The sequence below is a fragment of the Macrobrachium nipponense genome, chromosome 3, assembly GCF_015104395.2.
Source record: "Macrobrachium nipponense isolate FS-2020 chromosome 3, ASM1510439v2, whole genome shotgun sequence".
Classification (NCBI taxonomy): domain Eukaryota; kingdom Metazoa; phylum Arthropoda; class Malacostraca; order Decapoda; family Palaemonidae; genus Macrobrachium; species Macrobrachium nipponense.
In genome coordinates this window covers 110722769-110749120 of record NC_087202.1, presented here as the reverse complement: position 1 = coordinate 110749120, position 26352 = coordinate 110722769, and the positions used below count along the sequence as shown (strand labels likewise).

General features: G+C 33.7%; 1 protein-coding gene across 2 annotated transcripts in view; it reads right to left on the bottom strand.

Moving 5' to 3' along the window:
* Positions 1-26352, bottom strand: part of LOC135221957 (sodium-dependent noradrenaline transporter-like) — a 399359-nt gene that overhangs the window by 330568 nt on the left and 42439 nt on the right. For both annotated transcript variants that reach the window (XM_064260008.1, XM_064260007.1), the window contains exon 2: positions 399-463. The gene's annotated coding sequence lies outside the window, so the exon portion shown is untranslated. The remainder of the gene's footprint in view (positions 1-398; positions 464-26352) is intronic.

Genomic DNA, 26352 nt, shown 5'->3' with positions numbered 1-26352 from the left:
ATAGTGAAAACCATAATATTACCTCTCTCTCTCTCTCGTCTCTCTCTCTCTCTCCTCTCTCTCCCCTCTCCCTATATAAAATCTATAATATATAGTATTATTATATATTATATTATATATATATATATATTATAATTTTAATATTTTTTATATATATATATATATATATATATATATATATATAAGATATATATATATATATATATATATATATATATATATATATGCGTGCTTTTAAGTGTGCATGTACTTAACGTATGTAATTCTGTTACAGCCTGCCTATGTATGCATCGAATCACGTCCTTAAGGAGGCTATCCCAGGAAAGACAATATGTAGAAAAAAATACTCAGAATCAAGTTTAGAACAAAAATAACCAAATGCCTTAATCTTCACTTACCTTAAAGCAAAATGAAAAGTTGCCTGGCGAAATTCGGACTGCATCATCACCTCCACCCTGAAGGACTGAAAAGTAAAAAAAATAAAAAATAAATAATAGACGAATTAAATAAGACAAGACAGGAAAGTATTTCACTTTACTTCCTACATCTTATTCTCCCACTTTTCAAAGGTCTGTATCTGTTAAATATTAAAAGTACATTAGTGACAGGAACATCTGATACAAAGACAGGACACCCAAATATGTTTGAGAAAAAAATGAGTAAAAAATTATAAGTCTCGGTATTACCCACTTTCACAAAGACATCAAAAATGGGTTAGGTCACGTGCGTAATATATATTAATAATCAAAGAAATTAACCAGAGGTAGTAAATGATAAACAGAACGGTAAATAAATATAATTTCATAAGATAGAACCCAAAGACTGTTGAGTGCCGGTTTTTTGTAATATATAACCACCATTCAATAATTATTCTTGTTATTTATAGCTATTCTCTGTGTTGTTGTTTTTTTTATTTCTTTTTTGTTGTTATTTCTGTTACATTGTTACTCTGTATAATTAAATCTGGTAAAATAACATGACTGACTTATTATACTCTGGTATTTCATGTCTCACCATTCACCAAAATATGACGGGACAAGAGCAAATGATTTGGAAAACAATAAACTAACTGTTTTGATACTAATATAGTTTCTCTTCAAGAAGTGGTATTCAAGAGGTTTGGCTTGTTTGCCGATCATTAATAGGAATGGAAATAATCAACGCATTGTTTGGTGACGTTCTGGTCTCTGGAATATTGTATAAATAGTGTAAAAGGTTGGTATGTATATATATATATATATATATATATATATATATATATATATATATATATATATATATATATATATATATATATATATATATATATATATATATATATAATGTATATTTGTACACACGAGTCTTGTAACTCCTGACAATTGAAAAATGAGTCTGGAAAACGACGGGAAATTGAATCGAATTCGTGGAGAAATGGATATGTGGATATATATTAATGAACACAGACAGACAGACAGACAGACAGACTATACCTAAATATATATATATATATATATATATATATATATATATATATATATATATATATATATATATACATATATATGTATAAATATATCATATAGCTATAATATAATATATATATATATATATATATATATATATATATAAAATATGCATAGATGGGAAGTTATGTGCACAAGTCTTGTTATTCCTTACAACTGAAACACAAAAAGTCCGAGAAAGGACGACGAACTGAATCGAAAACAGTAATGGTGTTAGCTTCAAGGAGCCAATCCAACACCTACACGATTTGTGCTATTGATTTTGATTTTATTCATATGGATTTTTGGCATTATGCCAAGCACTGGGGCAACTAAGCCCATTCAGCTCTGAAACTGAAATTGACAGTGAAAGGTCTGAAAGGTGTTACAGGAGGCATTGTTATGAGAAGGTGGACAGTAAGATGGAAGAAAGAGAATAGGAACGGAGGTACAGTAAAAGGAATGAAAGTAGTTGTAGCTAGTGCCAAAGGGACGCTGCAAAGAAGTGCACTGACGGCCCTACCCACCCAGGGGGTTGTTTTCATTGAAACCAGCAAATACGAAGACCCCTGGATATGAAGGTGATATTATGTAGCCTCTGAGAATGCTGACTAAGTTGTCAAGGTAACCTAAATCATCGAGAGAGCGTCAACTTCCTTTGAAATCGGTCTTCTACATTCGTTAGCAGTGAATGGAGTTTTTCCCTTAGAAGTAACTGGGGAGGTTATAAGCACCTTTATTTACTGTATGCCCTCACGGCACGTTAGCCCTGATGTAGGCTTTGGCATGTGCGCTCGTCTTCATCTGTGTGAGCGTATTCATCATTTCAACCTTTCTCCTCTCTTTATCAGTCGACTTATTCTGTTCTATTTTTCTTTATCTTTAGTATAGGCTACACTCTATGTCAGTTCCCACATAAACACACACTCAACCTCACACATTTATACACACATGCTCACACTCTTATACACACATACAAAACTCATGTTCACACACACTCATACTCATGCTTATACACACACACATTACACGATCATGCACTCACGCAGACACACACACACACACACACACGAAGTCATGCTCACACACTTAAACACACTCATACACAAACACTAATGCTCACCCACACACACAAACCAGTAAAGGATTCATGAAACTCTGCAGTAAGACCAAATATTGTTTGGCAGGCGCCCCCAGCGTGAATTCCCGAAGGGACGTAAACTTAAGCACTAAGATTATTCCAAGCCATTTCACCCGGGAGAGAGTGAGGCACACGCCTGGAAAACTCAGGTAACTTATGAACCATATTGGTGGTGTTGCTGTTGTTGTGCTCGGTTGTTAAATGTGGCGGTGGTTATGAAGAGACTGTATTACGGTGAATAGTCATGAAAATTACGAATCATTTCCCTTTTTTCGGGGAGGAAGGGGGGAGGGGGGTGCTGATATCCGGGAACGCAAATGCTGGAAAATATTAAGTTTCGAAACGTATAAAAACAAACTTGTTTGTTATTGATATGGGGAGGGTTGTAAATTCTGAAGGGCAGCTTTAATGTCAAGCTTTCATCATTTGCATAAGTACCATGTTTATCCACTTTTGATCGAAGTTCAAAATTCTTGAAACTGATGTTTTTCGACGATTATTGTTTTTAACTCCTGCAAAAAGAGTCTTCAAAGGAGTTTTTCCTTTAGTTACCAAATAACTCATCAAGGCTCCTGGAATTTTCTGTGAGAGAGAGAGAGAGAGAGAGAGAGAGAGAGAGAGAGAGGCGTAAATTGTTACTGTACCAAATTTAATTACATAACACAGCAAATAACAACAGAGCAGAAACAGATCATCTTGTTAGCACCACAGATCATTAACATAGAGAAAATGTGAAAAAAATTACTAATTTAATGGTAGATTGTACAAGCACCATTCAATTATACAATACATGCCATGACAAAACGTGTGTGTGTATATATATATATATATATATATTATATATATATATATATATATATATATATATATATATATATATATATATATATATATGTATATATATATATATATATAATATATATATATATATATATATATATATATATATATATATATATATATATATATTCTTATGTTGCTTCCTTTGCAGAGCACATCTTCCCCCTCAGTAACTGTATGAAATGTTGTAAAAGTGTCTGCAATATTTTCAGATTCAATATTAGTTTGCTTAGAGTTAATATGTTTAGATAATGTGTTCAGAACTCACAACACATAATTTGAAGTTAAGAATAATGTAGAATGTAAACAGAGAGAAATTTACATTGTCCTATTGAAGCAGGAAATAACTACTGTCATCACATGAGATAAGAAAACACGCATCAGGCAAGAGTTCTTCGTGTTGTGAACCAGTATGTTCTTTCGTCTCGTAAAAACGTGATGATTGCGTCATGTTAGAAGTTTCTAGGAGTTTTGATTGCAATACCTTTCATTCCATTCAAGTAATTAGAGATTCTTATGCATTGAAACTGCTCAATATTACTGATAAATAACTCTTATATCTCTCGATTTGTCAAAAGAGTATTTGTTGACTTGTGACGTCGCTAACGGATATGACATTAATTTCATTCGAGAAAATTCTATAATCATATCTTTCATATTAAGAGACTTTTATTGTTTGAAATCGTGTAATTATAGTAGTTATTTACAGTTGTAATCCCACTCTCTCTGTAGTTGTCATTTTAAAAAAGAATTGTATCTCATCTTAAACGAGGTACACTCCGAAGTTTCCTTACGACAAGAGCAATTTTTATTCATTCGGATATCAGAGACGATTAGTGGTTGTGTTCTTGGGAGCCATAAGAGGTGACCATTCTCTCTCTCCAGTACGAGAATTTTGATTTTACATTAACGTACGGTTTTATACCTAGTGGTTGGTCACTCATAAATTTTAGATTTATTTAATTGCTTAGTGTTTGTTTGTGGAATCTGAACAGACGTTGTAAAAGTGTGAAAGGCGCCTCGTGTGTAAGTGCTTATTGGAGATTTGTACAAGTTTTAGTGCACTTAAACTTAAACCTAAAAAATACTTAAAATACATAAAATACTCGAATTATTCGAAGGGAATTTTTACAATTTTGTCACATTTTTGTATTGGTGATTTTTCTTATTAAAGTTTGTGTTTTTTATGTGTATATTCGTGTGATTGTTTTAGTGTTTTTTCAATTTTTGGTATTTTCCACATTTTTTTCTGTGTTTACATTTACATTCACAATGTTTGACTAACTTAAGTTTTTTCTTTTTGATTAATCATTTCATATTTAATTTAATTTAACACTTGTGAATTGATTTGCATTTACCTAGATTTCTTTTCAAATATCAAATTTTTCTTAACAGTTTGATTTTTGCTTGAATAATTTTATTTCTTGATTTTCGTGATAATCAATTTTGATTTAATTTTGCTTTGTAAATAATTAATTAAACTTGTGTTGTTTTCAAGGAATAGTAAATTTCCCTGAGATTGTGAATGCCACTTATAAATTTTGAGTATGAAAATAAAAAAAAATTTTATTTTAAAAATTTTGATCAGTGTTCCATTAATACACCAGTATATTTAATTTTGTTTAGGTAGAAATATAGAGTGGTAATTGCTCTGTTTTCCTTCAATTTTATTGAAGTGAGTTTGAACTAGGAAAATACTTAAACTTTTAGAGTTGCTGATAAAGTGTTGCCCTTTAATTCATTTAATCTCTTATATGTTTACCTCACACCTGTTTAATGAACGTAGTCTGATTTCTTGCATCATTAATACGTTTTTTAAGGTATTACTGTTGCCTTTAGAATATTCAGTCGTAATTCATCTGTGATGAAGATTCAGGTGTCTGGCTGCTGTGAAGTAACTATACTCTAGCTGCAAAAGGTTGAGACTCGAGGGTGATTAACACTGCTGCCATATTTTCTTATACTTGTTCAAACTTTTCAGGAAAAAGGGTGACAATTTGGTAGATTTGGCAACATTTTTGAGCGGCCTGCCACTTCCTCCTGTATGGATGATTATGGGCTGTCTCGATTGTCTGTCACCTCCTCCATTCGTCGGTACAAAAGCAAAACTCGGAGATCAAAACATTAAACTACTTGGGCCTTCCTATACATTTTTCGAGTTGCTTGATGCAAAATTTAATTTAGGGCTATATAAACACACACACATTATATATTAATATATATATCATATTATAATATATATATATATTATATATATATATATATATATATAATATATATAATATATATATATATATATATATATATAATTAATTATATAATATTATATATAAACCCCAATTAAATTTTGTATGTGTACATATATATACCTTTTATAAATATCTATATATACTAGATTATATCTATATATCTATATATATACTCTATATATATATAAAGTAAATACGTTAAAACGTAAGCATACATACACATGGCAATTATTACTTTAAAAACGAAGTCACTGTGAATAAAAGCAAATAGCTGACAGTACGCTCATATATTGTCCATGCATTTTCCGGATTAACCTTAGCCTCAAGGAGATTATCCTGAAAATGTACCTTTTTGGATTAGGATTAAATGCCTACTTTGGCAAGATGGGGAGACGTGTCAACGCTGCTAATTGTAGGAAAGTCTCAACCTTTCGTAGCTAGAGTATAGTTTCTGATTGGTAAGTATAGTAACCAGATATTTGGCCACTTCATCTCAATATATATATATAATATACAATATATATATATATATATATATAATATATATATATATATGTATATATAATATAAGTTTATACACATTCATTTAATACATATATATATGCATAACTGAATCACGAAAGTTTGGAGCGTGATAAATCCATAAATAAAGGTATAAGCCAGGTGTGCCGGATTCTAGGTACCAATCTCCTTACTATCCCCATCTGTCAGTTATACGAGCTTTCCTGTACTGTCAATTCTTCATGCAAGTCAGTTTATCTGCTACGCAAAGGACGTTGAACGTCGAAAGATCTTGCGGAAACTCCATTGTTTATTTTTGTTTCCTTCGTGGCTTATACCTTATATAATTTAATATACATATATATATATATTATATATATATATATAGTTATATTATACTATATATATATATTCTTATTAATTAGGAAAATTTTTCATTTGACTAGGGGGATAAGGTATAACCACAGTGTAGGGAGTGAAAGGGGATTTTTATAATTATAGGGTGTGTACCGCTTTCCCCTTCTTGATAAGATACCAGGGAATGCACCTGGGAAGGATAATCACTGTTCCCTTCTAGCTAGCTAAACCCCAAACCTAATTAAACGCTTTTGTACTTTCAAAGGGCCTGCGAAGGATTTTTCTCTCGTTAATCCACAGGTAACAACGTCGCACCTGTCGCCGATAGCCATGCCTGCTGCACAATTTTACTGGCTACTCTACGAGGAAGAGCCCGTGCTGATATAAAGCATCTTAATTAAAAACTACAGAAGCCGATAGTTTTTAGTCTGTCTGAACCCACCGAAAACTATACCCGTCTGCGGATCAAGCTACAAGCCAGCAGGCTCTAACTTCCCATACACTTGGAGAACTTTAACCTTTGAGCCAAACGTCGTCCCAAAATGGTTTACTTCAACGGGGCAATCTTCTGTCCCAAGCATCACAAGGACGCAAAGTACGGAAAGTCTTGTGATTCGAGAGTTAATTCTAGGCCAGTATAACTTTTTCTCTTATTTAACTCTCTAGCGATTCATAATTCAATTCAATCCCCCTTCCTTTGACTTTGCAACAGTGTATTTACCAGTGCCCGTGTGTCCTCTTCTAAAAGTGCATAGAGTAATGCCACTCCCTTTTCAAAAGTGATTAGAGTAATGCGCTCCATTTTACTTGTTTATCACTCGTTCTAAGAGATATATTACAACATTATTAATCTCATCTCGGAATTATTTCACTTCCATGAGTATGTCAGTGTCATTTGCCAATTAGACGTTTCTCCTGTGTTTCCTGATTTGCCAAGAGAAGTCCGCCCTACCGGGCTGATATAACTATTAGTAATCGAATTTTAATGACTTCTTATACATGGTCCACTTGTGTACACCTTGGCAATTACTTAATGTACTAATTTCCAATTTCAGTGTACAACTTTAATTTGAGCAACGCCACCTCCACCAACTATTATTCGTTCTTTTTTTTTATCCACTGGTTACAGTATTTCTAGGTTTTTTACTGCAAGGTCCTATTAGTCACAGTAAACTCCAGCAGGCAACTTGAAATACGTAACAAATATATAGATATATCTATATATATATATATATATATATATATATATAATATATATATATATAATATATATATAATATATATATATATATATTAATATATACTATATATCTATATATATATATATATTATAGTACATACTGAGAGAGAGAGAGAGAGAGAGATACCGCAGTACTCGTTTCGCTTAATTACCCCCAACAGAACGCGCTCGCTTTATTGCATCCACATGTACTCTAGTAACCTAATTACCGGGATAAAACTATCTTGTCAAAACGAATGAATGACTAAAACGCACACACATTTTCTGTCTGATAATATTAATAGTATTTAGACTTTACAATGTCACAAAATATTCTTTAGAATTTGTTCGTACAGTTACGTTGATTACATATCTATTATTATTCATTATTATTATTATTATTATTATTATATTATTATTATTATTACTATTCACTGTAAGCAAGCTTGTCTAGCTATACGAGTACAACATATATAAATGCCAATTCCCTCCGCATGCAATCTATCATGCAGAAACCATTACCATTGCCTGAAGAGAATATGCCTATTAAAAATCGCTCCATTGTAATTAATGTTCCAACACGACCATTAGCGTTGAGGTAATAGTTTAGAGCGAGAGGCTAATGGTTGCATAACGACGCTTCTACAAATGAGAGGAGCCCATAATGGAACAAAATAACATGAGAGCGAAGAAAACAAAATTTGATGTGAACTTATAATAACTAACGAAACATATATTTTTACTAAGCGCATAAATATATTATTAAAATGTCAATAAGACCTAATGTACAGCCAGCAATAAAACCGGAGTCGCCCCAGCAAACCTGGCTCTGAGAGATCATGCCCTTATTGCCCTGGAAGGTGGCCTTCGTTCAAACAACCAGTACATAGTTAGAATGGATCGAATGGGAGGAGGAGGGAAATTACGGTATTCAGGCAGAGAAGTACAATAACGAATCAAATATATAGACAAAGACAGAGAGATAGAGAAAAGAGAGAGAAAAGAGAAGAGAAAAATGAAAAGCGAGAGAAAAGAGAAGATAGAGGGAAAAGAGAAGAGGAGAGAGTGAAAAGAGAAGAGGAGAGAGAGAGAGCGGGCTTTTATTCCTTTTAGTTATTAATCTGATGGATATATTTGAGACCTTCTGCTTAAGAAATATGTTATCGTGTATTTTTTTGTAAATAATTATTATGAAATCTTATCTTGTAGTACTATTTTAAATTATTATCATATTTTCTATGTAAAAAAGCCTTAAATATTGTTGGAACTGACTATTCATATTAATATTATTCAGATGGAAATATCCTTTTTCATTATCGTATAGGCAGCTGTATTCTTCTCTCTCTCTCTCTTCTCTCTCTCTCTCTCTCTCTCTCTCTCTCTCCATCTGTCGTTCTGTCCTCCATCTTAAATGACCTGGATACACTATCTAAATAATGGTAAACGCTTCATGTTATTTGGATGTGGCCAAGGATCACGAAACCGTAAATACCTAGTCTACCAACTTGTGCTTGGCTGCATCTTTATTTGCTCTAGACGGACTGGACTATACTTACCTGTCTTACCAATAATATGTGAATCTAGTCACAAAGATGTTACACACCAGGTTTTATAGCCGTGGTTTGTGTGAGCCATCAATGCATCAATTTTGCAAAGGTATTATTTTATTAATTAATCAATGCTAAGAACACATTATTGGATATGCTACTCTACTACTACAGGATTTGTATTTATGGCATAACTTAGTTGACTTACCAGTATTTGAGTGTGATGGGCCACTTGGCTCCGCCCCTCGCAACCATCTAGGCTACTTATAAAAAGGATTCTAATTTGCTATATTTCTCATATTATATTGTATTTATATTGTTTCTGAAACTCTTGATGAAAATAAATTATGTGAAATGAAATGAAGTGAATGTGTGAATCGGTGCATTAATATAATGATGGTAGGGTATAAAGGATGCAGGTGTTGCAAAACCGTATACTATTAACAAATTATTTAGTGTCTTAAATTATTGGGTGACAGTCTTTAGACCTGGGCAGATCATTCGAATACGTCTTAGCTATATGTAATATATGTTAACTGATGGGTAATTCTTAGTTTATAATAATTTCGTCGGCTCCCGGGCGCAAACCTTGGAACCCAGAAATCAGGACGTACAGGGAAGCGTCTTTAACCACACAGCTACTGCAAGAGGATATAAGTTAACGCAGCCTCTCACCTACAGATTCGTTGTTTTTGGAGTTGTCAAGGTTGAGTAGGGTTGATACTGACTCCAAAACAACGAATCCCTGAGCATGACAGGGATTTGTAGGCGAGAGGCGGCGTTAACTTATATCCTCTCGCGGTAGCTGTGTGGTTAAAGGCGCTTCACTGGATGTCCTGATTTCTGGGTTCCTACGCAGGTTCGCGCCCGGGAGCCGACGAAATTATCACCAACTAAAAATTCCCTTTCAGTTCATATACGAAAATATATTAATTCTGAGGTAGAGCGAATTAGACATTAAAGGACATTTGTAGCTTAATACATACATATGAATCATGGTGTTTGGTCAGACATATATATATATACACACACACACACACACACACAACTATATATATATATTATATATATATATATATATAATATATATATATATATATATATATATATATATATATATTATATATTGCTACTTTCAAAATGCATATATCTCCTCTGTGACTGTATAAAAATGTTATGTAGAAATGTGCAACATTTTTTCAGATTCCTGATTAGCTTAGAGAATAGGATGTTTTTTAAAATGTGTGTTCAGATTTCGCATAACATATTGTAAAAGAATATATATAACATAGAATGTAAAAAGAGAGATTTTCTTTGTCCGTTCAAAACTACGATTGTTTCCCTATTATGTCAGCACTGTGAGATTAGATGAACTGCGAGATCCCCGTTTGTTTTCCTAATCTGTCAACACGTTTGATAAGCGAGCTCAGGACTTCATTTGTGTTTTGAGAATCTGTCATCAAGTAAGATAAGGGCTTCTGCTTAGGTCGATCGAGTAGAGTACGTGTCTTTTTTTTTAACAGGTTACACATTTTGTATATAAAGCTGCATAAGATTTCAAAGCTTCTGGAAGAGTTATTGCCCAAAAACTTTTGTGTCTCCTCAGTCCAGTTTTCGCAAGGGAAGAGAATTTCATTAGATCTTAGATTCTCGAGGCGTTAACACCTCTCTTTCTCTCTCGACATCTTGAGATAATATTAACGTAATGTAAATTGGTCACTCGTAACTTGAGAATTTCATATTTGATATTTCTTAGAGTTTATTTAGTGTTAAATAGTGTTTTTGTGGAATCTGAACAAACATTGTTTCGTAACAGCGCCTGGTTTTTGGTAAATATAAAACAAGACTGCAGCAAAGAAAGAAGTTGGTATACCAAAAAGGTAAAGTGTGTTATATTTTTATTAGTTGCAACTAATATCTAAAAGCTAATAACGGATAGGAACAGTGGTTAACTAATAATGGATAGGAACAGTGGTTAACTAATAACTGATAGGAACAGTGGTTTGGTAAAAACTGATGGTTACAATGTTTTGAGTGAAAAGATTTACACTTTTACACATTGCAAATTTTTGTGTTTGTTTCATTTTGTGCATTTTTTTCATTTTCTTGTTGAAGTGTGCCTTTTTATTTTGATACTGTCCACATTTTTCTGTATTTTCATTTACATTCACAATTTAGTTGACTTAAGTTATTTTCATTGCTTAATCATTGCACATATAATTAAATTTAACACCTGTGAATTAATTTGCATTTACTTAGAATTCTTTTCAAGTTTTATTATTGTTTAGCTCTTGTGAATTAATTTCAAATTTTCAATTATTGCCTAACACTTTTGAATTTCAATTGAATTAATTTTCTTGAATTTTACGATAAATTAATTTTGATTTAATTTTACTTAATTGATTCAAGAATTAATTAAACTTTCTTTGTTTTATTTTCAAGTAACAGTAATTTTCCCCTGATATTGTGAATTTCACTTATAAACTTTGAGTTTAATAATAAATTTTTGTATTTAAAATTTTTATAAGTATTTCATTTCTAACCAGTATACTTGCATTTGATTATGATTATGTTAGGTAGAAACACAGAATGGTATTGATCGGCTTTCCTTCAATTTACTTGAAGTGACTTAGAACCAGGGAAGTACTTAAGACTTCTGAAATCAGGGAAATACTTAGACTTTTAAAGTTAAACATGGAGTGATGCCCTTTGATTAATTTAATTACTTGCAAGATTATCTCACACCTGTTTTGATGAACTTAGTCTGATTTTCTGCAATACTGGTAAGTTGTTAAGGGATCACTGTGGCCTAGAGTATTCAGTCGTTTAATACCTGTGATGAGGGTTCAGGTGTCTGGCTTTTGTGAGGTAACAATAAATGAATGGTAAGCGTAGTAACCAAATACTTGGCACTTCGTAACCAAACAACATATAATATATATATATATATATATATATATATATATATATATATATATATATGTATTTGTATATATACAAGTATATAGTATATAAAATATACATATTCATGTGTGTGTGTATATATATATATATATATATATATATATATATATATATATATATATATATATATATATATATACACACACATACATACACGTCACTAGGACTATTGCCACTGGGTAAACTACCCATCTATATTGCCGTCCATTGACGATTGCATTTGATTGATAGTAGTTTAAAAAATATGGGTGACAAAGAAAACAAAATAAAAAGCCCATAGTTTATTTCAAAACAGATATTTGTAAAATGGTACTGTAAAGTGCATAATTGATATCCAAAAGCAATAATTTAAAAAATTAGAATGGGGCTTATTAAAAATATGATTATTATAAGCAAAAAAACTCAAATTCTTCATTTTATCATCCCAGTTACTATAGTTTAGGACTATATTTCTAGTCTTGCATTCAGGTCTTTGTATACATTGTATCTTGAGGCCTGGCCATAGGCCTGCTGCAGTTTTAAGTCTTAACGAAGAGTTATGCAGTTATTTACCATGTTATCAAAAGTTCTTAAACCCCCATGTATCAACTGAAGTTGATCTGCCAGAACACTAAAAGGTAGTAAGGTATTCTTCAATTTTACCATTATCATTTTTACCCTAAAAGAATACTTCAAATTCATACTACATTATAGTTTTAAACGTAAACTGTACCAACTAGCTCATCTACAAGTAAATTTAACCAACTAGCTGGCCCACAAGTGAACTTAACAAACCAGCTGGTCTGCAAGTAAACTTTATCAACTAGCTAGTCTACCAGGGTTGATCATCAAATAGCTAAAGGTAGCCTAACCTTAGCTTAGCAATAGTAGCCTAACTTGCAACCTTCAGGAATAGTTTATCGTTTTCATTTGTCCCTCTCCACAGCTCAAGTCTTGGTTAGTTATGAAAGTTAAGTTATTCTTACAAGCTAGTCTACCTGAGACTGTACAATGTAAATAATTGCACTTGAAAATGTTCAAAAAGCTTTTATGTCATGGTTCAGATACCTTGATTTAGTTCTGTAAAGTACATACAGTGTCCTCTCCCCTGAATCACAACTGTATGAATATGAATTCATGCAGATTGTAATTAAATTTATACTGTAATTAAATAAATAGTTTCTTTTATAAGATCTGTGAGTAGCCCCAAATATACCTTAAAAATGTCTGCAGGTCAGTGCAGGAAGCCTGTCGTTAATAAATGTGACATGTGAGATTCTGAAATAATTTTTGTGAATTTTGTGTTTAAGATTTCCAGACAAGAACACAGAACAAGACCAATACTTTACTTGGGTTAGAAACTGCAAAAGGGATAAAAAGCCAAACTGTGGATCACACATATTGCAGCAACCAATTAGGAGCCCTTCATAAATTACGAAACTCCTTAAGGGTGTTGGAGGGGGTATAGTGATGTCTTATGACTTACCAAACATGTTCAGATTTTTCCTGATTCTTTTGAAAAGATGTAACTGTAGAAGGACAAAAGAGAGAGAGAGTAAAGATTCTGAAATACTTTCATTATATTTTAGTAATACTGAAAAATGGTATTTAATTTTTTTATAAAATTATATGTCTAGCAAATATCACAAACTCAATATTTTTTGCTATAAGTATTACATGGCATAGAATAATATGACAAACTCATCCCTTTTCTGGAATAAGAAAAATATTATAAATCAAATCAATCCTGTTCTAATCTTATGCATAGTCTACTTTGTGTATTATGATAAGCTCAAAGAAAAATACCGCAGACACACACTCTCTCTCTCTGATAAGTATAAGTTGTGTGTGTGTGTGTGTGTGTGTGTGTGTGTGTGTGTGTGTGTGTGTATGTGTAATATACTATATATATATATATAGAGAGAGAGAGAGAGAGAGAGAGATGAGAGAGAGAGAGAGAGAGAGAGAGAGATATATATATATATATATATATATATATAGAGGAGAGAGAGAGATGAGAGAGAGAGAGAGAGAGAGATGAGAGAGAGAGGTGAGGGGGAGAGAGAGAGAGAATAAAAAAAATCCTTAATTGAAGGCATTATACACGAAAAAAAGTTATGGTAAAAACATTAGATTTCTTGGTCCAAACGGAGTGATTTCACACATATACCAATACACTGTTTTTCTGAGCTAAAATACAATCCATCTCTCTCTCTCTATTCCTTAATACTCTAAGATTACGCTTGTCACTGCAAAGATTTCAGCAATTTATAACACCAAGAGATCCAAGACATTATCCAAATCTTTCAAAATACTTTCTGATATATTTTGACAAATCGAAATATCTCTCGTGATATATAGAAACTCAACGAAGAATCGAGAGAGAGGAGTGTGTGTAAGAAGTGGGTATGGCCTCTGCAGATATGGATTCCAGCTTGAACAAAATATGGCCTTGTCTGGCCTCGGCAGTAGCTGTTGTTCGGACGTTGTTGTCCACATGTCTAGCGATTTACTGAGAGAAGTCTGACGCAGGAATAGTCATCTTGTTTGCTGTAGCGGCCTATTCACTGGTGAGGATGTAGATCTCTGATGATGGAGCTGAAGAGCCCAAGGAAAAGGAACTAGACGAGAGTATTGAGGCCTTGCGAGACACCATCCAGCAGGTGAACTTGACATAATAAATCGTCAGTTGCAGCGGAGGTCGACTACTATGAAGGCGTTGGACAGATCACTCAAGAGGGGTTGCAACAGAGAGGCTGAAACTTTGTTTCTGAAGAAGGAGAACGATAAAGAGGAAGAAACAACAGCTGGAAAACAAGATCCTCAAGATCACAGAAGAAAATCACCAGATTAAGTACAACACAAAGGAAATTGGGTAGAAAAACGATGCATTATGTGAGGGATTTGTCTGTGCAGTTAGCAAAGGCAAACTGCCAGGTTCAAAGGTCTGAGAAACTCCTACGACAGGAGGAGAAAGCCAGCAGCTCAGGACTGAATAAGCATCGCGGATGGCGAGGCTCATCCAGGAACAAAATGACACGACCGAGGCAGGCGAATCCGAGAGGAAAGACCTCGAGCTCAGGTTCTAGCGCCTGCTGAAGGAAGTGGAAGACCTCACGAAGGAAAAGCGTCGACTCCAGTGTGAACTTAAGGTGGCGGAACTCAAGAGGATGAAAGGCTACCCAAGTCCTCAAGAATCCCAATGGGGAAAGCGCCCTTCAAGACACACATGGAAGAGGACGAACGAACGAACACACTGTCTCCGTCTGTCTTCAAGGAAGGAGGAAGACTTCGAAATCGAGAAGAGACGAGTCGAAGCCTCCGGCAGATTCTCAAACCAACCTTCCGCTTCAAGCTCTCTTCCTCACCCTACACGAGAGAGTCTGCCATCAAACACAACAAGGAATAAAAACAAGTTTTGGGAGGAAACCAGATGTCTGGTACACATATGGAACCCTCCAAAATGTGAAAACATAGTACAAGCTGTCAGAGGACCGTCCACAAACAAGTTATTGTTCAGAAAGAAGTTGAAAGGAATATAACACCATGTCAGGAAATTCTAAATCTATATATATTCAGAAATTCTGAATATATATAAATTCTGAGTTGGAGCGATACCAAACTTCAAGAACTACAGTACAACCTGTCAGAGGACCGTCCACAAACAAGTTATTGTTCAAAAAGAAGTTGAAAAGCAAATAAAACCATGTCAGGAAATTCTAAATTTATATATATTCAGCAATTCTGAATATATATAAATTCAGAGTTGAAGGAATACTTCAAGAACTACAGTATTTTTTTGGTGAGCACGCCAATGAGCAGAGGGAAGGCGCTCATTGCTGGCTAAACAAAACCCCTCTGCAATGATTTGGCACTGTGGTGACACCCCAGCAGTGAGGCATCATGCCGTTAAAAGCGCAAGGAGAGAGAGAGAGAGAGAGTTAAGAAAAATTTCAGAAACAGATGGAAGAGATAGGCTACTTTTGCAGGTGCAGGACGGAATACTTCTGGAGGAGTTAAAAAAGAATCCCGAGAATGCCAAAGACGGTATAACTGCTCACTTAGAAAAGACAGAGGACAGGAGGCTCCAGGAAGGCGAGAGGTCAAAAAGAACGTTCCTATAGGTACTAAGAAGAAATTCAGATGGCATTAGTTGTAGATACTGAAGAGGAGGGGGAGGGCTGACAGAAGGGCTGAGAGAAAACAGAAAAAGGATGCATGAAGGTCTGCAGAGAAGAGATACAAGGAGACGAGAAATAAAGGAAGACTGGATACACGAAGGAGTCCTGGAAGCGGAAATGAGAGGAGCTGGAGGAAAGCGAGATAAACCAAAGAGAAGTCAAACGGAAGGATAGCAAGAATACGCTAGAAAAAGAAAAACTCTGATTTCCTAAGAGACAAAAGATGATCAAGCAAAATGAGAAAGAAGCTATTAGAAGATCATCAATAAACCGATTTTGTGCAAGGTGAAATTGTCAACGTTCATTTGAGGGATCCTCCGGAAGACGAACTACAAATGGAAACTTGTTTCAAGGAATTCTAAGAAGTGTTGTTATGGTGAGCAGTGCCAATGAGCAGAGGGAAGGCGCTCACTGCTGGCTAAACAAAACCCTTCTGCAATGATTTGGCCCTGTGATGACACCCCAGCAGTGAGGCACCATTGCCGTCAAACGTGCAAGGAGAGAGAGAGAGAGAGAGAGAGAGAGAGAGAATACACCTGCTATAGGATAATGAAAAAGGACATTTCCGTCTGAATAATATTAATATGAATAGTCAGTTCCAATAATATTTAAGGCTTTTTTATATAGAAAATATAACGATTTACAACAATACGATGTGATAAGATTTCATAATAATTATTTTCCAAAACATATACGAAAACATTTCTTAAAGTAGGTCTCAAATATATCCATTAGGTTAATAACTAAACAGGAATAAAAGCTCTCTCTTTCTCTCTCTCTCTGTACACTGTACGTATTTCTTTCGTTACCCTTCCTCATACTCTCTATCTCTCTTCTCTTGTCTTATCTCTTTGTCCAAATATATTTCATTCATTATTGCATTTCTTTGCCTGATTACCGTAATTTCCCTCCTACTCCCATTCGAACCATTCTAACTATGTACTGGTTGTTTGAACGTGAGCCACCTTTCAGAGAAAGAAGGGCATGATCTCTCCAAGCCAGGTTTGGCGGGGCGACACCGGTTTTGTTGCTGGCTGAACACAATAAATGTAACGTAATAAAAGAATGAATCGATAAATAAAATGCATAAATACAATATAGCAAATGAAAAAGTACTAGTAATAACTGTACATTCATATTGGACAATAAAAAATCTGCCATACTACATATATATATTTATTATATATATATACTATATATTATATATATATATATATATATATATATTATCATATATATTACAAGAACTATTTATGGCCTTGACTACATACATACTACCATTCTACACCAAATGTGCAATAAACAGTTGCCCTTGAATATAATAACTGCAGCACATGACTTACTAAGACCTTTCAAACGTCATATGTTATAATAAATATTTGTTGTTAGTTGAAAATCAAAGGCAACAGAAATAAGAGTAAGATTCTGCTGCAACCAAAGAAAATAATTATCAAACTTACTTTTAAGAACCTCGCAGAAATCTAGAGAGGAAATGCCAAGATTCTTTCCTCCTGAATTATCCCGAAATGTTTTAATTTTGTTATAAGAAACTGGGGGATATGATTCCTTACCTAACCCAGAATTACTTACCTATCAAATTCTATCATAATCAGGGAAAAATAAAGGAAGATTTGGGTCATTCAATGGACCTGTGACCTTAGCCATGAGGCTGCATTGCTGGCATAATGATCAGCAATTCTAACGGCACAGAGAAAAATAAGAAAATAATATGTTCAAAACGGAGTTTTATCTAAGAGCTGATATCATTAATATTTAAAAATGAAAGAAAAATATAAAATGTTGGTGTTTACACTGACATGTGACCTTGATTAATGGGTGGGTGTCTAAACTAGTCGCAAAAATATTCACTACCAAAATAGAAGACCGATAATATGTAGGCCATTGAAAGCATTCGTGATCCTGAAAAACAGAAACAAAAACTGACCTGAGACCTTAGAAATAGGTTAACATTAAAAAATATTTCCGGAACTATCAATAACTCCCAATGATTCATAACTTCTTTCATCAAAATCAAGGAAAATAAATGGTTGAATAATGAAGGTTCGCTCTTTATACACACACACACACACCATATATATATATATAATATATATATGATATATATTTTATTTTAATATAAATATATATGTGTGTGTGTGTGTGTGTGTGTGTGTGTGTGTGTATAAATCAGTTGTTGTGTAATAAGAAAAGAACGGGTTATGCCGAGATACGCGAACACTTGTAATAGATAATGTTTATGACACACACACAATATATATATATATATATATATATATATATATATATATATATATATATATATATATATTATATATATATATATGTATATATATTATTAATATATATATATATTATATATAACACCACACACAATATATGTGTGTGTGTGTGTGTGCCATAAACATTATTTATTACAAGTGTTCGCGTATCTCACCATAACCCGTTCTTTTCCTATAACACAACCGATTTACGCCTCTTTCACGGCTCTTAGACGCTGCACTGGTTCTCGCTCTCGGTTTAATTTGTATTCATGACTTCCGTCATTTACCGAGAACGCGCAGGTAGAATCTTCTTCATCCAGACTTAACATGGAATTCCCGGTTTTCTAGACGTTCAGGATATTTTCAACCCCCTTTTTAATCCAGCCAAGAGGATGGCGACAGATTGTTTTCAGATGCGCCAAATCGGGTGATTTTTGCTTACAAGACCTAATAGCAAGAGGAAAATTCCGTCCATTCCATATGCATCTCATTTTCAACAAATGGATGAAGTTTTCCTCTTGTCACCGAATTTTATAAGTAAAACACGCCCGATGTTGCGATTGCAATGTAAATGAAAGTATGCTGCACTGCTATATTCCTCTGGAAACAATTTGCCTTTTTTTTCTTCTCCGGGTTGAATTAAAAAGAGCCGGAAATATTTTGAACGTCAAGAGAACCGGGAATTCCATTTTAAGTCTGGAGGAAGATTGGCTGCGTATTCTCGGTAAACGAAAAAAGCCATGAATATAAATTAAACCGAAAATGAAAACTAGCGCCGCGTCTAAGAGCCATGGAAGAAGCATAAATTCTGTTATCCTGAAAAAGGAAAATTAAATGGTTGTGCAAAGATGCCGAGACAAAAGTGCAGGATATGAAAGCAGCTCACTCGTTTCAAATAAACAGACATAGCTTTTATTTATCACCACGGTCTCATCTGCAGTAAATATTCCTCTTTTCAATTAGTAGAATCACCATGACTATAATACGATAAATCTAATGACCCCTAAGGCAGTTATTACTATCACTGTGTTCGCCACTGCGAGCTGTAATGCGCTTGCCCAGGCATCAGTCACTGTCTTTTTTATTTGATTTATATAGATTTCTGGCATAAGGCCAAGCACTGTGACAACTAAGGCCATTCAGCGCTGAAATGGAAATTGACAGTAAAAGATTTGAAAGGTGTAACAGGAGGAAAACTTCGCAGTTGCACTAGGAAACAAAAGTTAGGAGAGGGTGGAGAGTAAGAGAAGAAAGAGAATATTAACGGAGATATCATTCACTGTCCGCAAAATTGGAAGAGTGAAGAGGCCATTTTATTAGCTGTCTTATCTAATGACGAATTTATAAGCATGTTACGGAACGACGATCTTGTGACGTGGATGAGTTAGCGCAATGGCTATTCAGTTTTTAGAAAGCTATCGAGTAGTGGTGGTTAAGAATAAAATGCACGCCAAGAGTGCGATAAGTGATTGCTTGATTTTAATCATTGCTTTTGCAGGTTTGCTGTGATAGTGAAATTTGTACTGGAAAAGGGAGATAGGCTACTGTTGATCTATTCTAGGCATTCGGTGTCCCTCTCACCTCCTTGGCACAAGAACTACTACGTGATGTAAAGAAAGCTCTGTTTGTGTATATAATATATATATATATATTAGGATATATATATATATATATATATATATTATTATCTAGGGATATATATATATATATCTATTATATATATATATATAGATATTTATTAAAAATAATATATACACTCATAATCACAGATAATACCATAATATAATATACCCAATCCTTTATCATATAATTATTAATAATATATGATTAGGGTCTATGTACTACATATTATTTACAAATGTATTAATATTATCATGTATAGGATATTTTGATATATATAATATAGTATATAGTGATGTATAGTATATATATACATACTAGATATATATATGTATATATATATATATTATTACATATATATATATATACTATATATATATATATATATATATATATATGTAGTATATATATATATATATATATATAATATATATATATATATACATATATACGTTAGACAAAAGAGGGCTATAAATAATAATATGTTTGATATGCCATTATAATGTGGTGCAGACTGATAATTTTTAACTTCCCATGGAGACAGAGTCCGAAGCGACTATCTAAGAATGCTGACATCTCTTTTTGGGGTGGTGTGATGTTAAAGTTCCTTACTTAAGCATATCAGTGTCGTGAGGGCTTGTTCAAGGTGCCTTTGAAAACTGGCTGTGACCAGTTAATTGGGCCGTTGACGAGGAGTGTGAATTCGTGTGTATGTGTACGAACTATGCCCATTCTTAATGGCTTCGTTTAGCCAAGAACTAAGGAGACGGCTACAGGAGAAAAGGCAGGATGCTGGGATAGCTCTGCAAAAGTTGTATTTGTTAAAGTGTTGACGTTCCAGGCTGCAATGGGTGAGTTATCATGATTTAGCCAAAGGGATGGCTTGTTTTGATATCTTGTAAAGATGTTCTATTTCATTTAATCTTTTGACTTTGTCTTTACAAATGTGTGTACTCACGAGGGTGTTCTCCTGTCTTTTAAACAGGCGGTTCTAGTGAGGGGACCGAGTGTCCTAGTGAGGGGACCGAGTGTCCTAGTGAGTGGACTGTATTTTGGAGGAGAGATAATTGGTGTGACTAATTACTGATTAAGACATTTAAATACAGGGGGGTTATCTGAGTTAGTTGTCTGTGAGACTTGAACTATTATCATTCCATTAATTATCTTTTAAGAACTTGAATTATTCAACTAATACTTTGCTTTGAATAAAACGTATGTATTTTTGTAACTCTGACTCTAATTTGATGACCTGATGGAATGGAGAGAGGAGAGAGAGAGAGAGAGACAGAGAGAGAGAGAGAGAGAGAGGGCTTTTGCCAGTGATCAACTTGAGAGAGAGAGAGGGGGGGGGAGAGACTGGGTGTAACCAGTTCGCATACCAAATATTAAAATAGCAAGGGGGGGCGACGCCCCCCTTCGCTGGCAATATATACATATAGATTATATATATAATATTATAGATTATATATATATATGATATTATATATATTTATAATATATAACCAAGTATATTAATAATATATATCTAGTAATATCGATTATAAAAAATGGGGGGGGATATTAAATAGCAGAGAGAGAGAGAGAGAGACGATTTTTTGCCAGCGATCCCATTTGAGACAGAGAGCGAGAGGAGGAGAGAGAGAGAGAGAGAGAGAGAGAGAGAGAGAGGGGTTTTTGCCAGTGTCAATTGCGAGAGAGAGAGGAGAGAGAGGGGGGGGGAGAGAGAGTGTAACCAGTCGCCTCAAATATTAAAATATCAAGCGACGCCCCTTCGCTGGCAGAATATATATATATATAATATATATATATATATATATATATATATATATATATATATAATATATATATATATATTATAATATATATATAAGAGAGGAGAGAGAGAGATACCAGCGATCGCTTGAGATTGAGAGAGCGAGAGAGAGAGAGAGAGAGAGAGAGAGAGAGTGGGGGGGGGGGCTGCCACCAGTGATCAACTTGAGAGAGAGAGAGGGGGGGGGGAGAGACTGAGTGTAACCAGTTCGCATACCAAATATTAAAATAGCAAGAGAGAGAGAGAGAGAGAGAGAACGAGATGTTTATGCAGGCAAGTTTTCTCACAAGTATTGGATCTAATAAGATTAGATTTCACCTTTCCTTGTTATCGAGGCTGGCTGTCAAAAAGTGATTGATAACTACTGCTGAACAGAAGAAATTAAATTTATTCTGTTCATTTCAGCTCGTTCAGTTCTTCATTAGCAAATGCATTTCAGTAATATATCTGAAACACCATAGATTTATGACAACCATGCACCATGTGTCTTCCCGCACACCAAGTAACGAATGGTAAAAATTAATTTCCACGAGCAATAGAAAAATCCTGACAAATTGGTGCACTAATAAAAACGAATCGCTCTCATCAAGGAAATAATGACTTCATTGTTCTATAAATCATTCCATTCATCACTTCGGTTAGGAATAGGGCAAATGGTTAATCGACTTTCGATGAACATAGATTACAAATAAGGACGGCATTTCAATTGCGCACGGGGAGAGTAATTTATCCAAATGGGGTACAGTTAGTGGACTAATAGCTCTATTTATTTTGATTATTTGTACATGCCCCTTGGAGGCTTAAATATTTCAGTGATTGGGAACATTTTTCCATCTTAGAAGTGTGTGACTTCCGTAATGGTCATTCCCGACATACTTCATACTGCATTATTCCCTCCCCAACTGTAGGCTACGTATAGCTAGATAGACAGATCGCTATCTCTAAAATGGTGAGTAGAGAATATTTCACACTAAATGTCACCTCTAAGCTAAACGACCGCATTCTTCTTATCTCCTTAAGAAAACAAACAAAATTAAATTAACAAAATTTACAAATTTCTCGGCTAATTCTTTTTGCATGCAAGTTCTCTTTCCATATTTACATTTTTGCATAATAACTGTAATGCAATAGCAGTAGAAAGTGCAACAGGTACACTTTGCAAACTTACATTTTTCCTAGGTAACTGACAATCACACAACACCACACACACACACACACATATATATATATATATATATATATATATATATATATATATATATATATATATATATATATATATATATATATCATATATATATATAAGTCTATCACATTACCGTGATTCATATACATATATCGAACTACAAATGTCCTTTAATATCTAATTCGCTCTACCTCGGAATTAATATAATTTCATATATGCTTAACCGTAGGGGGAATTTATTAAGCGATAATAGAATTGGCCATCGACAGGCGCGAACCAGCGACCTCCCAATTCCAGGACTGGCAGTGAAGCCTTAAACCACCCAGACACCCACTGCTAGTCCTGGAATTGGGAGGTCACTGGTTCGCGCCTGTCGATGGCGCCAATTCTATTATCGCTTAATAAATTTACCCTCGGTTAAGCATATATGAAAATATATTAATTCCGAGGTATAGCGAATTAGATATTAAAGGACATTTGTAGTTCGATATATATATATATATATATATATATATATATATATATATATATATATATTATATATATATATATCACGTTTTGTCCCTATTTGCTGTCCGCCCTCCTCCCCTCTAAATCCTAACCTTTGCTTAAAGTTTAAAAATTAGTCTATATATGTTTACTCGGAGGCTGAAAATGATCTCCAGAACGAATGAGCGGATTTTGGTGAATTGATGAAAACCTGCACTTGTAACTAACTCAATGAAACACGTCCGGTAGGCAATTTGTCGACATGACAGCCAACTCGCCCATTATTATCTTAATACATCATTATGATAATGAAGCTACTGCCTGGCTGAGAACCACCTCGACTGGTTTTCTCATTGTGTTACAGATGTTGCCTATCTTAGACTAAGCTCGACTGGTTATTGGTGAGTAAGTTTGTGGTCTTTCCCACAAGTGCGCTGTGGAACAGGTGCTCTAACATGGTTTGTGGTAGATGTGTTTGTAATTGTTCTTATTCTATTCTTCTTTTAATTTTGGAAAAGAATCAATATTCTAAATGAAAGACCCTTATCTTATACTGGATTGCAATCATCTCTATAATCATTTTGTCATATCGCATTACCGTGACTCATATACATCCATCGAGCTACAAATGTCCCTTAATATCTAATTCGCTCTACCTCGGAATTAATATATTTTCATATGACTCATATAATGGCTACGTGCTGACAAAAGCACTACAACATTACCGGGGTCGAGGTGGGTTCATACAGTCTCCAAACAACGAATACCTGAGAGCGACAGGTATTTGTAGGTAAGAGGCGGCATAAACTTATAGCCTTCTGCGGTGGCGTTGTGGGTTAAAGCTTCATTGTCGTCCTGGTTTCGATGGTTCGCGCCCCGGAGCCGACAAATCTCTAATCGACTAAAAAATTCCCCCTCGGTTAAACATATATGAAAATATATTAATTCCGAGGTAGAGTGAATTAGATATTAAAGGACATTTGTAGTTCAATGTATGTATATGAATCACAGTAATGTGATATGACTCTATATATATATATATATATATATATATATATATATATAGATATATATATATATAATATATATATATATCCAAAAATATATACAGCACTGACAAGTACCTGCGTATGAAAATTAAAAATTACTCGTATCAAAAAGTGAAAGGTGAAAATAATTTGATAGTCAAATAGTTGTATATGTTTTGCAAATGACAAAATGATTAAAGAGATTATTGCAATACAGCATAAAAGATATAGTATAAGGACCTGGCTTTTAGAAAATTGGTTCTTTTTTCATAATTAGAAAACCAACAATACACATTCTTTGTTCTATTTCACTTTTATTAAAGACAAATGTGTCAAATAATTTTGCCGCACCCTACGAGAACAATTACAACTAACCTGCCACAAAACGTATTGGAACACCTGTCTTACAACTTATTACATTCACAAGCGGACTTGCGTGAAAAGTATCCTTGATAGAAATTTATTTATCAAGTGAAGTTTTAAGCACTGATTGACAGCAGATGGTAAGTTTGAATGAAAGTAATTTCATAATTTAAAAGAATGTCTGGGCAATACTTTTGTAACATATTAGTATTATAATGGAAATTCGTTACGACTTCATTTTATGTAATTTGTGAATTACATAAAACTTTCAAATGTATTTCTTAATTTATGTAAAATCACTTTAGATATCAAAGAAACCTAACACTGAAGTGAAATTCAGCAGTAGCAATATTTTGTAACAGAAAAAAAAGTAAAATATATTCAAGTAAACGCATTTTGTATACGGAGTGAAGCTGAAATCCAATATATTTTCTATTGTTCATAAATAAACACCATAAATTAATTTTGTCAATCTTATTTGTTATATCACGAACTTACGTAAATTGTTTTAAAATATATTTTCAAACTTGTTTTAAAATAATATTTTAAACTCCAGTGTCGTCTAAAAATACCAGACATTTTTTTAAATAGCTTCAGACAGCAACCCATAATACCCAGAGAATCGCCGCACACTACCTTCTTGGCTGTTGGTGACGTCAATATCTACTCATCCTACCTATGCCCTGAATCTTGAAACTGTTGCCATATGGCTCAAATCTCCTAACTCTAAACTATTATATATATACATACATATATATATATATATATATATATATATATATATATATATATATATATATATATATATATCGTGTATTTTGCGTATGTCCACATTCATACTAAGTCCTAAGCTCGATATAAAATATTTTCAGATAGATTTCAAATACAGAAATGCTCTGAAAGTGCTAAATATCTCATTTTCATGATCGAAGTATTGCTAGTTTTCGCTTACTCGGGGAGTAAGCCTACAAACTACTTTGTTGTTCCTGTGGGGGGGGGGTGGAAATGTCTATGGAAGAGCCTACAAAGGCCTGAAAAAGGTGTTTCGTGTCGAGTTAAAGATACAGAAATTTTAAGGATAGGATTTTTAAGATTGATTTATTAGAATG